General features: G+C 40.0%; 1 non-coding gene across 1 annotated transcript; it reads right to left on the reverse strand.

Moving 5' to 3' along the window:
- Window positions 1–745: 745 nt before the first annotated feature.
- LOC148574097 (small nucleolar RNA R71) lies at window positions 746–849 on the reverse strand. Its single transcript, XR_015905993.1, has one exon. It is a non-coding gene; the product is annotated as a small nucleolar RNA R71 (small nucleolar RNA).
- Between the last annotated feature and the right edge of the window lie 13744 nt (window positions 850–14593).

Consider the following 14593-nt stretch of genomic DNA (forward strand, 5'->3'; position numbering starts at 1 on the left):
TCTGCACTCTGTTACTTGTTTTCTTTCTTTATGCCTTTAAATTCAAGCAACTAACTCACTGACCCACTAACTATTTGAATTAATTCCTCAACTGCTCTAACCATACTCTTCCATTAACCAAGAGTATTTCACTTGTTTGGTGCCTGTGCTGTGTTCTTGTATGACAGGTAGGAGAGGAGAGACATCAACTCCTCCATATACCGAACCAGAGAGGACCCTTCATAGACTTAGAAGGGAAGCAAGAGGGAAGAGAGTACTGAGAGAAGAGGAATCTGAAGGAGAATCTGAGGACAATTTTGAGGAAGCTTTAGATCTCAACATGGATAGAGAAGTTCACAACCATGAGAGGGCTGATGGAAACAATGCCATTCCTGAGAGGAGAGTTCTTGGTTCATACATAAACCCAACCTCTGGGAATTGTGGTAGCAGCATTCAGAAACCACCCATTCAAGCCAATAATTTTGAACTCAAACCACAGCTAATATCACTTGTGGAGGATCATTGTTCATTTGGTGGGAGTGCTAATGAAGATCCAAACCAACATCTCACAAAATTCCTGAGAATTTGCGACACTGTGAAGTCCAATGGAGTCCAGGAAGATACCTATAAACTGCTCTTGTTCCCATTTTCACTTAGGGACAAGGCAGCTAAGTGGCTGGAATCATTCCCAAGGGGGAGCCTAACAACCTGGGATGAGGTAGAAAGCAAGTTTCTGGCACGTTTCTACCCCCCACAAAAGGTCAATAGGCTTCGATCTGAGGTTCAGACTTTTAGACAACAAGATGGTGAAACTCTCTACGAGGCATGGGAGAGATTCAAGGATTTGACAAGGAAATGCCCACCAGACATGTTCCATGACTGGGTGCAATTGCATATTTTCTATGATGGACTTTCTTATGAATCAAGGAAGGCTGTAGACCATTCATCAGGAGGTTCATTGAACAGGAAAAAGACTGTGGAAGAAGCCATTGAAGTGATTGAGACAGTGGCTGAGAATGAGTACTACTATGCTTCAGAGAGACACAACACTAAGGGAGTCATGGAGCTGAACCATGTTGATACAATTTTAGCCCAAAACAAGGTGTTTGCCAAGCAACTAGCAGAGCTCACCAGGAAATTAGAAACAAAGCAAGTGGCTGCAATACACACACAAGATCAAGAGGAAGTAAGCACTGAAGGAGGTGATTGGGAAGAGGCCAACTATGTGGGAAACCAACAAAGGCAATCATATGATCCACATTCCAACACTTACAACCCAGGATGGAAAAACCACCCAAACTTTGGGTGGAGGAACCAACAAACCCAACCACAAAACCACAAACCTTACAACCATAACCAACACAACAATTCCACATACCAAAACTCCAACCAAAGATCATACCAAGCCACACAAAACACTTACTCCCAACCATCATATCATGGCCAAAATAATCAACCTACCCAACCTAATCCGAACCAACAATTTCAAGATCAATTAAACAGGATAGAAGGAATGCTTGCAAACATGGGTCAGGACATAAGTGAGTTGAAAAGCTTTAGGGATGATGTGAGATCTACCTTAAGGAACCATGGTGAAAAACTCAAGAGGATGGAGTCTCAAGTAGGAGAGCTATCTCAACAGGCCCCTAAGTCAACTGCAGTGTTCCCTAGTGACACAGAAAAGAATCCTAAAGGGGAACAAAAGGGAGTGAGATGGGAAGAATGCAAGGCCATCACCATATTGAAGGAAGTCTCAGAAGAAGAAGGAATCAGACCCTCAGAACAGGAACCAGAAATCTTGAAGGAAGGTGTGGAAGAAGCTAAGCAGGAAAGTGAAACTGAGCAAGCCAAGGATCTGCAAAAAGGCATGCTGGAAACATACCAACCAAAAGCACCATTTCCTCAAAGGTTAGGAGGAGGTGAAAAAGGGAAAACCTATTCAAGGTTTTTAGAGACATTTAAGTCTCTCCATATCAATATTTCCTTCCTTGAGATTCTCCAGCAGATGCCTACACATATCAAGTATTTAAAGGATTTGCTGAGCAAAAAAAGAGTTTTGAAGGGAGGACAAATTGTAATAATGAACAAAGAATGCAGTGCCCTCATCAAGAAGGACATAGTCTCTAAGAAAACAGACCCAGGAAGTTTTCATATCCCCTGCATCATAGGGGAAACAAAAATTGACAGAGGATTCTGTGATCTAGGAGCTAGCATAAATGTGATGCCTCTGACTCTTATGAAGAGGCTACAACTGAATGAGGTGAGATCCACTGATGTAATCATACAACTGGCTGACAAAACTCAGAAGCAAGCTGAAGGGGTAGTTGAAAATGTGCTGGTGAAAGTGGGAAATTATTTCTTCCCCACAGACTTTGTCATTTTGGACATGGAGGAAAGCTACCTACACCCTATCATTCTGGGAAGGCCATTTCTAGCCACTGCTAGAGCGCTCATAGATGTAGAACAAGGAGAGCTAATCTTGAGAATACATGATGAACAGCTCATTTTCAATGTTTTCAAACCTGCATCTGAACCTGAACCAGAACCTGAAAAGCCTAAGGATGATAGTAGCCATCTGTGTTTGGAGGAAAGCAATCCAGCAGCTGAAACTCTGAAACAGTCCTTGGAAGGCAAACAAGAATTGCAAGAGTTAAAGCCACAAGAATCAATAGAAACAGATCAGAAGGATCCTCCTGGCATAAGGGTCAATGAAGAAATCCTCAAGAGAAAGGGAAGAATTGTAAAGAAATTGCCAAGAGGGTGGAGAAACAAGAAAATTCCCACTGAAGGTTTTTCTCCGGGAGATAAAGTGATATCAAGTCATTATCTGCCAATCCCACCTGGCCTCAAAACCATTCCTTCCCAGCTCCCTCAAGTGTTCACAATCAGGAAAGTTCTTTCTATGGAACATTTGGAAATCATGAAGGAATCAAATGGGGACGTTTTCATAGCGAGAGGAGAGGACATCAAGCACTACAATCCACCCTAACAAGGGGCAACCGTCAAGCTAATGACGTTAAAGAAGCGCTTGTTGGGAGGCAACCCAACCTGAGGTAATATCCCTTTGCTGTTTCTTTTATTTGTTTCAATAAAAAGGGTGAAGTAGTTTCTGTGCATTGCAAAGAATTAAGTTTGGTGTTTCACACCAAACAATGAATTCGTGGATCAATAATTCAAAGGGGAATGTGTGACTCTAAGTTTGGTGTTCCACCACACAGATCAACTGAACACAACAACCTTTGAATTATATGAAAGGAACAACCATTCTAAGCAATCACAGGAATGCTTAAAATCCTTAGCAGCAACTTCATTCCAAGGAGAATTCAAGGACTCAAAGAGCAGAGGAGTAAGTAGGAGACTAAGTTTGGTGTTCACACACCAACTTAAGACTCAGACACTTGCCCATACATAGTTGAGCTAACCACTCAAGTGCTTGAGAAGCAAGCAACTTCATCACTCTTTGCAGGAAAGGAAACAAGGATCTGAGAAAGAACATGAAGCAACAACTAGGAGAAGAAGGAGAAATCAAATTGTTTCCTGGCAACAAAGAGAAAACAAGAGATTTCACAAGGTGGTGGTGTTCCTTGACCATTCTTTAAAAGGCAAACAAAAGCCAGAAGTAAGAAAGGCACCAGGAGCATTTCCACGTTTAAGCTCCAGTTTAACCTTAAACTGGAGCTTAAACGTGTTCGACTATTTCTCTCCTCCAGGGTTGCTTTCTCATTTCCACGTTTAAGCTTCAGTTTAACCTTAAACTGAAGCTTAAACGTGTTCGACCCAATTGCTCCTCCAGGGTTGCTTTCTTCATTTCCACGTTTAAGCTTCAGTTTAACCTTAAACTGAAGCTTAAACGTGTTCGACATTTCACACTCTTGGGTTGCTTTCTTCCATTTCCACGTTTAAGTTTCAGTTTAACCTTAAACTAAAACTTAAACTTCAACTTAAACGCCACTTTTTGAAAGGATTTCTGGGCCAAATATATTGAAGTTTAAGTTAGCATTTGAGCACAAACATTAACTTAAACGTATTATGGTATGAAACCCAATTGAATATCATGGTTTATGGGATTGGGCCTGAAGAATTGATGAGTCTGGAGCTTCAATTTGTTGAGTCTTGTGTCATTACTTGTTTATCACTAAGTTTGCTCAATGAATGTTACAGAATTGGATCACAGCCTCATCAGGATTATGGACCATAAACCCAAAGCAAAAGGAAATCAGGGAAAGGCCTCAAAGCCCAAGAAACACAACAGAAGCTCAATTTAGAAAGTGTATAAATAGGATAGAATTTAAGTTAGTGGAGAAGTTTTTACACACATAGAACTTTGGATCATTTTCCTTTAGTTTTGTAATTGAATTCAGAGCTATGACTCACTAAACCCCTTTCATTGGGTTAGGGAGCTCTATTGTAATTCAATGAATCAATAATAGTTTTATCTTCTTCTTCAATCTTTTCTCTTGAATTTTGTTAGAAAGCTTCTCGATCTAATTCCATTGGGTAGTTGTCTTGGGAAAGAAACTGCCCATAATTGGAATCCTTCGGAACCTTGGGAAAGGAATGGAGGATTCATGCTAGAGAAGCTTTCTCACAGTGAATTGGATTGGGGTTTGGATGGATATTGTGACATGTAATCCTACCAAATTGTGGTTCATGAAACTGTGTGGTATAATCAGTGATCGAGCATCATCTCTTCTTATGAACATTTAAACCAAGGGATTGGGAATTTGTTTGTTTTTAGAGAGAATTGGTGAGCCAAGGGATTGGGATCCAATCATATAAGATTGCCAAGCAAAATTTAATGAATGCATTGGTTGAGGAAGGGATAAAAGTTGTTTTGATTCGGAGATCTCAATATCTCCTAACACCCAATGAATTCCCATTTCTGATTTACCACTTTCTCTTTACATTCTGCAATTAAATTCATGCAATCACCCCCATCCCTTTTAATTTCAGCAATTTAGCTTCTCGCTCTTTAATTCCTGCAAATTTTACATTCTGCAATTCTCATCTAAATCTTGATTCCGCTCAACTAGAACATACTTCTAATCCGAATTGCTCACTCAACCAATCCTTGTGGGATTCGACCTCACTCTATTGTGAGTTTTTACTTGACGATAACCGGTGCACTTGCCGGAAGGAATTTTGCCGATCGTGCAATTTCCTAAATCGTAGCATATCAAGATTATGCACATCAGCCCCACGCGGCCGCGTGCCCTGATTTTCGACGTAAAAAGGGTGCACAATGAAATATTGTGCGAGAGTGGTGCTGGATTGGTGCTGGACGCACAATCCTTATCATGTGGCCGCGTCGCTGACGCGTCCGCATCATCCCTTTTCTGAAGCCCACTCACGCGATCGCATGCCCCATGCGATCGCGTCACCCCAATTTTGGCAAATACATCAATTTGAACAGAGAGTTGTGCAGGCGCGAGGCTGCACTCGTGCCAGAAGCCTAACATGGGTCACGCGACCGCGTGACCGATGCGACCGCGTCACCATCACCTTAAGCGCAAGTCACGCGACCGCGTGCCCCATGCGATCGCGTCACTTGCGTCGCACAGCTCAACCTAATTTTGCCAATTATCATATCTTTTTCTTCTCCAAATCCTAATTTTTCTTTTCCCTCCTTATTTCTTCCTCCTCCCTTCTTCCTTCTATCTCACCTTTCACTCTCTATCTCTCTCACCTCCATTACCAAGGTTTTATTTTCTTCTTCATTCTTTTCTTTTCAATCATTCTTCTTATTTTATATGTTATTTTCTTTTCTTTTCTTTTTCTTTTCATTATTCATATTTTCTTTCTTCTTCTATCCTTTTTACATGGTGTTATCAATTTATGTGAGTCATTATTCTTCATTATATGCTTATGATTGTTGCAAATTGTTTGGCAATTATATATTATTTTCTTTAAAGCATTGCTTGCATGTTCACCTTAATACTTCCTATGCCTTATCTACCATGCATGCTATGTGTTTGTGAAAAAGCCCATATGGCATTATGCACTTCTCTATGTTATTCTAATATTCAATGCTTGCTTTTCACAAATTCTCTTTATTATTATATTAATTGAATTTAATTGTCAATACAAACGTGATGGTTTGTTACAAAGTAATGCTTGGTCTATGCTACTCATGCCCTTTGCCAGCATGCCAATAAATACCTTGCATTCACTTGTCATCATATGCACTAACTATTTTCCATTAATGATCTTTCACATGTACTCATGAGTGCGTGTTAACATCATTTACCTTTTAATGTGCATTTATAACCATCCTTTTCAGTTCTCTTCATTACTATATATCTCTTTAAAATTTAATTTACTTTCTCTTCCCTTTTTCAGGATGGCCACCAAGAAAGGAAAAGAGAAAGCTACTCCCAAACCACCAGCAAGGAGAGGAACTAAAAGAGCACTAGTGGTAGAGCCTTCTTCAACTGCAGTCAAGCCCTCAACAAAAAGAGTTAAGAGGATCATCAAGGTTGATGAAAAGGAGAAAGCCTTTCCAGCAAAGGACACTGCGCAATTTCCAAATCGCTACTGTGAGCATATGTTCCCTATTCTAGCTGAAAGGAGTTACAACAATGAACACCTTCTTATCCTCCCGCCCAATATTGCTACTTTTGTTGAGTCGCAAATTGAACGAAGACAATGGGGTTTCCTACAGAGATAGCCAAAGCAGGTCAATCTTTCTTGGGTAGTCGAGTTCTACTCTAACTTCCACCTGCCTACCCTGCAGTCTGTCTTTGTCCGTCAGAAGCAAGTCCCCATTACAGAAGAAGCCATTCAAAAAGTTTTAGATCTTCCCCCTATTCCAGAAGGAATGGACGCCTTTTAAGAAGCCGCACTCAAGCGCCAGCAGTACCAATTTGACTGGGAAGCTGTTCTCAGAGTTATCGCACTACCTGGCAGCCGTTGGATCTACGGATACCATCGTACCCGCCCTAAGGGTATATTGGCTTCAGCACTTACCTTGGAGGCTCGTGTATGGGCACAGATCATGTCCCATTACGTCTTTCCGAGCACTCATGAGTCCTCCTTCACAGCGGACATGGCCGTTCTACTATGGTGCATCCTTACAAACCAGCCTCTGAATCTACCAAGACATATTCGGAATGCCATGGGACACGTACAAATTACAGACAACTTACCTTTTCCCGCCTTGGTCTCAGATCTTGTCTCAGCAGCCGGAGTTTCCTACAGAGCTGGAGATACCAAAGCCATGCTTCCACGGGATGATCAGTATGTCCCCAATGGGAAGTACCTCAGACTTCCAACAACCACTACAAGCCTTCCTACTGCTCCAGTTGAAGATATTCCTTCTTCAACACCACAAGCACCTACAACTGATGAACTGCTCCAGCAGATAATCAAAAGGTTGGATCGGCAAGAACAGAAAGCGAAGTTAAGAGAGCGCCGTAACGAGCGCTGATTCAAACACCTCAAGGAGCTACTCAAGGGAAAATTCAAGGACTCAGACACCCCGGACTCCACTTTTTTTACCAGCACGGGGAGCCATGATGTTCTCGACTATGGAGATACTGCAACCAGCCCACCCCTGTTCCTGACAGATGGCACCGAGGACGGTGCAAAGTCTTAAGTGTGGGGAGGTCGGTCAGTACCTGACTTCTGGAGGTAATTTCTCTTCCCTAGCACCAATAAATTAGGATATTTAGTTAGATTTTCTTTCTTTTATAGAATAGGATAAATTGCATAGTAATAGGTTAGTTGCATGCATGTTCTGCTTGATTGAAAAGACAATAAGTTTCTTCTAAAACTCTATCTTTGGAACAAAATTTCACTAATTTTTAAAATTTCTTATGATAAATTTGCTTGAAGTTGTATTTGGAACTTGATTTTTGAGCTAAAGAACACACAACCTGTGAAGATTTGAGCCTTTATGCATGGTTACATTATTTAACCATAATTATTTTATTCTTGTGTGTTTACTTCTCTATGATTGTAATCTATATTTTGTTTTATCTTATATGTCCAATATTTATTATATTTATATGCTTGCACATGATTGAGGCTACTATTTGTTTAAAGTCACTTATCCAAATAAAGCCTACCCTTTTCAATTACCTTTGTTAACCACTTTGAGCCCTTAAATTCCATTTGTTCTATATTTTACCACATTACTAGCCTTAAGCGGAAAAACAATTGTATATCCTAAATTGAATCTTTGGTTAGCTTAAGATAGAATTGTGTGTGCTAGTTAAGTATGGGAAATTGTGGGAACAAAAGTTATTAAGGGAATGTGTCATGATAATTTAATGGGAATTTGGATACCTACTCATGTGAAACTATAAGAATAAAAAATCTATGTGCATTGATAATCTATGTTTATTTTTATGTTTCTATGTTAAAAAAAAAATCAATCAATAAATAAGGGAACAAAATTACCCCAATACTGAATTAAGAATTCAAAAAAAAAAAATCAATGAACATATGATAAAATTAAAATAAAAAGTTGATACATGAGTATGGAACGTAAAAGGGAACTCTGGGTAGCTAGGTATGAATTCTAAGTTATATAGAGTATATATAGGTTATGTTAAAGCTTAGGTTAATTAAAGATTCAATTTATAAGCTTACTAGCCATATATGAATCCTTACCCTTACCTTGGCCCCATTACAATCTTGAAAAGACCTCATGATGCTTGCATTGGTCTAGTAAATGTTGTTGATTGGTTAGGAGAAGAACAAAAATTAGAAAGCATAATTAGAGAAGGATAGAGTGATTACCCTATACACTAGAGAGACTAGAGTGTACATACACCATCAGTGAGGGTTCCATGCTTGAATTTCTATGTTCCCTGCTTTCATGAGCTATCCTCTTGCATTTTTATCTGCTCTTACTTTATAAGAATTGAATTAGTGAAATTCGAATTATAATTGTTTTGAAGAACTTACTTAATTTTGATCAAATGGACAAGAATCATATAGTTGCATTCATATATATATAGGATTGCATTGCATTGCATGAGTTTCTGCATGTTCATACTTATTTACTTTATCTCCTTCAATTAAGCATGAGGACATGCAAATGTTTAAGTGTGGGGAGGTTGATAAACCACTATTTTATGGTTTATATTGTGTTTAATTGTGTGGTTTTATCATGATCCTTACCCACTTATTCATTAAATTAGCATGCATTTATATTTCATTCCTGAAATTATTACATGTTTGAAAACTGCTTCCTAGAGACTTTTAATTATGTATTTTTAATTCTCCTTTATTCCATTTGATGCCGTGATCTGTGTGTTAAGTGTTTCAGGTTTTATAGAGCATGAATGAGTTGGAGATTGGAAAGGAAGCTAGCAAGAATGGAAGGAACACAAGAAATTGAGGAGGTAACCAGTGAGAAGTGACGCGGTCGTATGGCTCACGCGACCGCGCGGATGGAACAGCACGAGTGACGCGGCCGCATGGACGACGCATCCGCGTGGCAAAGCAGAAACGCGAATGACGCGTCCGCATGAGCGACGCGATCGCGTGACGTGCGCGATCTGCATAATTTGCAGATTTGTTGGGGGCGATTTCGGGCCCTATTTTGACCCAGTTTTCGGCCCGGAACAGCAGACTAGAGCCAGAGAACATGCAGAAACCAAAGACAACATTCATTCTACACAGTTTTAGTTTTTAGATCTAGTTTTACTCCTCCTCTAGGTTTTCTCTCTACACATTCATAGTTTTTAGGATTATTATTTTACTTTTTGGCATTGGGATATTGAGAAGAGTTATTACCTCATCAAGACTTCGTCATTCTAGTTCGTTTCTTTACTTGGTCTTACTCTTCCATGTTCTTTGCTTTGTTTAATTTTACCATTGGAATACTTTTCAGGCTTATTTAATACAAGGATTGATTTTATTTTTAAGTTATTATTTTGATTTTTATTTACAATGTCTTTCTCTAATTCTCTTTCATATGTTATGAGTTTTACATTCACAATGAGCGAGTAGTTCCCTAACTTGATAGGGAATTGATTGAAAGGAACCCTTGAGTTGGAAGGCTCGAAAGAAAAATTGTAATTGGGTTTATGGTTGGATTGCCTCCTAATCACTAACACCAATCCTTTTAACTAAGTGGATTGCAACTCGTGAACGGACGTAGAATTCCAACTTGTTTGACTTTCCGTCACCTAGTGAAGGATAACTAAACAGGACAACCTTCAATTATCAATTAATCCTGAGAGCATTCCAACAATAATAGGGATTCCAACTAATCAATTCCTAGTCAAGGCTCTTACTTGCATTATTCAAATTCATCAATTTAATTTCCTGCTTACTCAACTCAAACCTTTTTGAAAACCTCTGATTAATAAAATAGCACCCGTTTCTGCAACTCGTTGGGAGACGACCTGGGATTCATACTCCCAGTATTTTAAATTTCAATTTTCTGTGACACCTTTCTAAATTGAGCGGTGGATTTCTGGTGAGTTAAGAACTGTACTTGCAATGTATATATTCTAATAATTTTTAATTTGCCAATTTCTACCCGCATCAGTGGTGCCCAAGAAGTCTGGAATCACAATAGTAAGAAATGAGCATGGAGAGCTTCTGAAAACTAGAGTACAGAATTCATGGAGAGTTTGCATTGACTATAGGCGTCTCAACTAAGCCACTCGCAAGGATCATTACCCCTTGCCATTCATTGATCAGATGCTTGATCGCTTGTAAGGTAAATCACATTATTTCTTTTTAGATGGTTATACAGGCTATTTTCAAATCCATATAGCTCCTGAAGATCAGGAAAAAACTACTTTTACATGTCCTTTTGGAACTTATGCTTATAAGAGAATGCCCTTTGCCTTGTGCAATGCACCAGCTACTTTCCAAAGGTACATGATGAGTCTTTTCTCTGACCTTATTGAGAACTGTATGGAGGTTTTTATGGATGATTTTAGCGTTTATGGTGATTTATTTAGCCTTTGCTTGGATAGTTTATCTAGAGTATTAGATAGATGTGTCAGTACAAACCTCGTATTGAATTTTGAAAAATGTCACTTTTTGGTAAAACAAGGAATTGTACTAGGACATGTTGTGTCTAATACTGGCATTTCTGTAGATCCAGCAAAGGTGGATGTTATTTCTAGTTTACTTTACCCCTCCTCTGTGAGGGAAGTCCGTTCGTTCCTTCGCCATGTAGGTTTTTACTGGAGATTCCTTACGGACTTTAGTAAGGTAGCACTACCCTTATCCAGACTACTGCAGAAAGATATTGAGTTCGAGTTCAGTGAGGATTGCAAACAAGCGTTTGATAAGCTGAAGACCGCCCTGACTCAAGCTCCAATTGCGAGAGGACCAGACTGGAGCCAGCCATTTGAAATCATGTGCAATGCTTCCAACCATGCAGTCGGAGCAGCACTGGCTCAACGTGAAGGTAAGGATCCTTTTGTAATTGCCTATGCGTCTAAGACTTTAGACACTGCTCAGTCTAATTACACTACTACTGGGAAAGAGCTTCTGGCTATTGTTTTTGCTATGGATAAATTCCAAGCCTATTTACTTGGTGCTAAAGTAGTAGTGTACTCAGACCACGCAGCTCTAAAGTATTTATTAGCTAAAAAGGAGTCCAAACCAAGGCTTATACGTTGGATACTGCTACTACACGAATTTGATTTAGATATTAAGGACAGGAGTGGTAACCAGAATCTAGTGGCAGACCACTTGACTCGCCTTGAGCACATTACGGATACCTCCACTCCTATAAATGATAATTTCCCATTCGACAACTTACAAGCAGTATCTGAAGTAGTCCCTTGGTATACACCTGTAGCTAATTATCTAGTTAGCCACACTTTTCCTCCAAACTTTACTAAGCATCAAAGGGACAAGCTGAGAAGCGAGTCCAAATATTATATATGGGATGACCCATATTTATGGAGATGTGGTGCTGACCTGGTAATTAGACGGTGTGTGCCTCAATCAGAATTCCAGTCCATTTTAGAGGCCTGCCACTCATATGAGAGTGGAGGACATTTTGGCCCTCAAAGAACAGCTAGAAAAATTTTAGACTGTGGATTCTGGTGGCCTACTCTTTTTAAAGATGCTGCTGAATTTTGTAAATCTTGTTCCCCATGCCAAAGGTTTGGTAATATATCCAAGAGGGATGAGATGCCTCAATAGACTATGCTTTTCTGTGAAATTTTTGATGTTTGGGGCATTGACTTCATGGGTCCATTTTCAAATTCTAATGGTTATTTTTATATATTGTTAGCTGTAGATTACGTTTTTAAATGGGTGGAAGCAATTCCTACCTGCACTGATGATGCTAATACCGTTGTTCCCTTTGTTAGAACCCATATTATTTGTCGCTTCGGATCACCACGAGCAATCGTGAGCGATCAAGGCACCCATTTTTGTAACAGGAGACTAACAGGATTACCAAAGAAGCATGGGATAGTTCATAAAGTGGCAGCAGCCTACCATCTCCAGACTAATGGGCAAGCTGAGGTGTCTAACAGAGAGATAAAGAGTATATTGCAGAAGGTAGTCAAACCTAATAGAAGAGACTGGAGCACCAGGCTACAAGATGCACTCTGGGCATACAGAACAGCATACAAGACACCCATTGGGATGAGTCCCTTCCGCTTAGTTTATGGAAAAGCCTGTCACCTCCCAGTTGAGGTAGAGCACAAAGCCTTTTGGGCAGTAAAGAAGTGCAATATGGAATTTGAGAAAGCCGGAGTTAAAAGGAAGTTGCAACTGCAAGAATTAGAAAGCCTTTGCTTAAAAGCTTATGAGAACTCAAGGCTATACAAGGAAAAGATGAAGGTTGTGCATGATAAGCACATCAAGAGGAGAGAGTTCCAACCTGGGGACTTTTTCCTCCTTTACAACTCAAGACTAAGGCTCATGCCAGGCAAGTTAAGATCAAGATGGGAAGGTCCATATAGAGCAGAGAAGGCCGAGCCATACGGAGTTTTCCACCTAAGTCATCCTTCAAGCTCTGAATTCATCAAAGGTAATGGACATTGCTTAAAGCTATATCATGGTGAGAAGGCGACGAAAACCAAGGAGCTAGAGATCTTCCTCTTGGAGGATCCACCCACAGTAGAAGACTGAGCTAGTGGAGCGTCCAACTTAAGGACGTTAAAGCAAACTGCTGGGTGGGAGACAACCCACCGTGGTATGATCGTTTCTTTCTTTTATTTCTTTATTTCCTTTCTCAATAACTCTTCTCAGTACTAGTGCTTATAGTTTACATCTTCATTTGCATATTGCATAAAAAAAAGGGGGCATGCGACGCGACAGCGTCACCGATGCGTCCGCGTCGCAGGTGAGTAAGAAAGAAAAATAAATCAAACAGAAAGTCACGCGGGAGCATGGCTGGAGGCGTGCCTTAGGCACAAATTGATCCACGTGACCGCGTCGCTGACGCATCTACGTCATGTGGGAATAATGCCTCCCACGCGTCCGCGTCACCCACGTGGACACGTGACCTAAAAATCGACGTAAGAAAGGGTTCATGGTCGAAAGTTGTGCTGGAGTGGGGCTGGACTGGCGCTAGACGCACAAGCCTTACCACGCAAATGCGTGCCCCACGCGTCCGCGTCGTATTCCAATATTGGCCACCCACGCGATCGCGTCCACCACGCGACCGCGTCACCCTGGAATTTGGCAACAATGAGTTTCGAACAGAGAATTGTGCGAGCATGAGGCTGACCTCACGCCAGTAGCACTGAACGAGTCACGCGTCCGTGTGACCGTTGCGACCGCGTCAATTCATATAAGCGCCATCCGCGTGAATGCGTACCCCACGCGTCCGCGTCGCTTGCGCTGCACAGCTTATCCTAATCTACCAAAATATCTTATCTTTCTCTTCCCCAAATCCTACTTTTTTTTTTTCCCTTCTTATTTCTTTCTTCCCCTTTCTTCCTTCTTCCCTCTTTCTATCTTTCTACTTTCTCTCTCTCTCACCACCATTATCAAGGTTTTTCTTTTCTTCTTCCCTCCTTACTTTTCTATTCTTCTTCTTTATTTTATGTTTTCTTCTTCCGTTCTTTTTTTCTTTTTACTTTCATTATCCATGTTTTCTTTTTCTTTCTTTTTCTTTTAATTAGTGTCAGAAATTTATTTGAGTCATTGTTTCTTATTATATGCTTGTGGATTGTTGCAAAATTGTTTGGCAATTATATATTAATTTTTAAGGGTTGCTTGCATATTCAATTTATTATTTTCATTAGCTTATTTACCATGCATGTTATGTGTTTGTGAAAACGCCCGTATGGCATTATGCACTGTTTTGCGATATCTTTTATCCTACTACTCTAAAATGCTTGATTTTCACAAAACCCTTTTTCATATCATATTAATTCAATATAATTATCATTACAAACAGGTTATTAGTTTGAAAGGCTTGGTAATCTAACTTGAACATTGAATACTTGATCTATGCTACTCATGCCTTTGCCTGTATGCCAATAAACACCTTGCATTTAATTGTCATCATATGCACTTGCTATATTTCCATTAATGTTTTTCACATGTAGTCATGACCATGTGTTAACATCTTCATCTTTTAATTTGCATTAATTACCACCTTTTCCGTTCTCTTCCTTGCTCCAACCCTTGACATTTTAACATACTTTCTGTTTTTTTCTTTTAGGATGGC

The sequence above is a fragment of the Arachis ipaensis genome, chromosome B2 (assembly GCF_059453495.1).
Source record: "Arachis ipaensis isolate K30076 ecotype BB chromosome B2, ASM5945349v1, whole genome shotgun sequence".
Classification (NCBI taxonomy): Eukaryota; Viridiplantae; Streptophyta; class Magnoliopsida; order Fabales; family Fabaceae; genus Arachis; species Arachis ipaensis.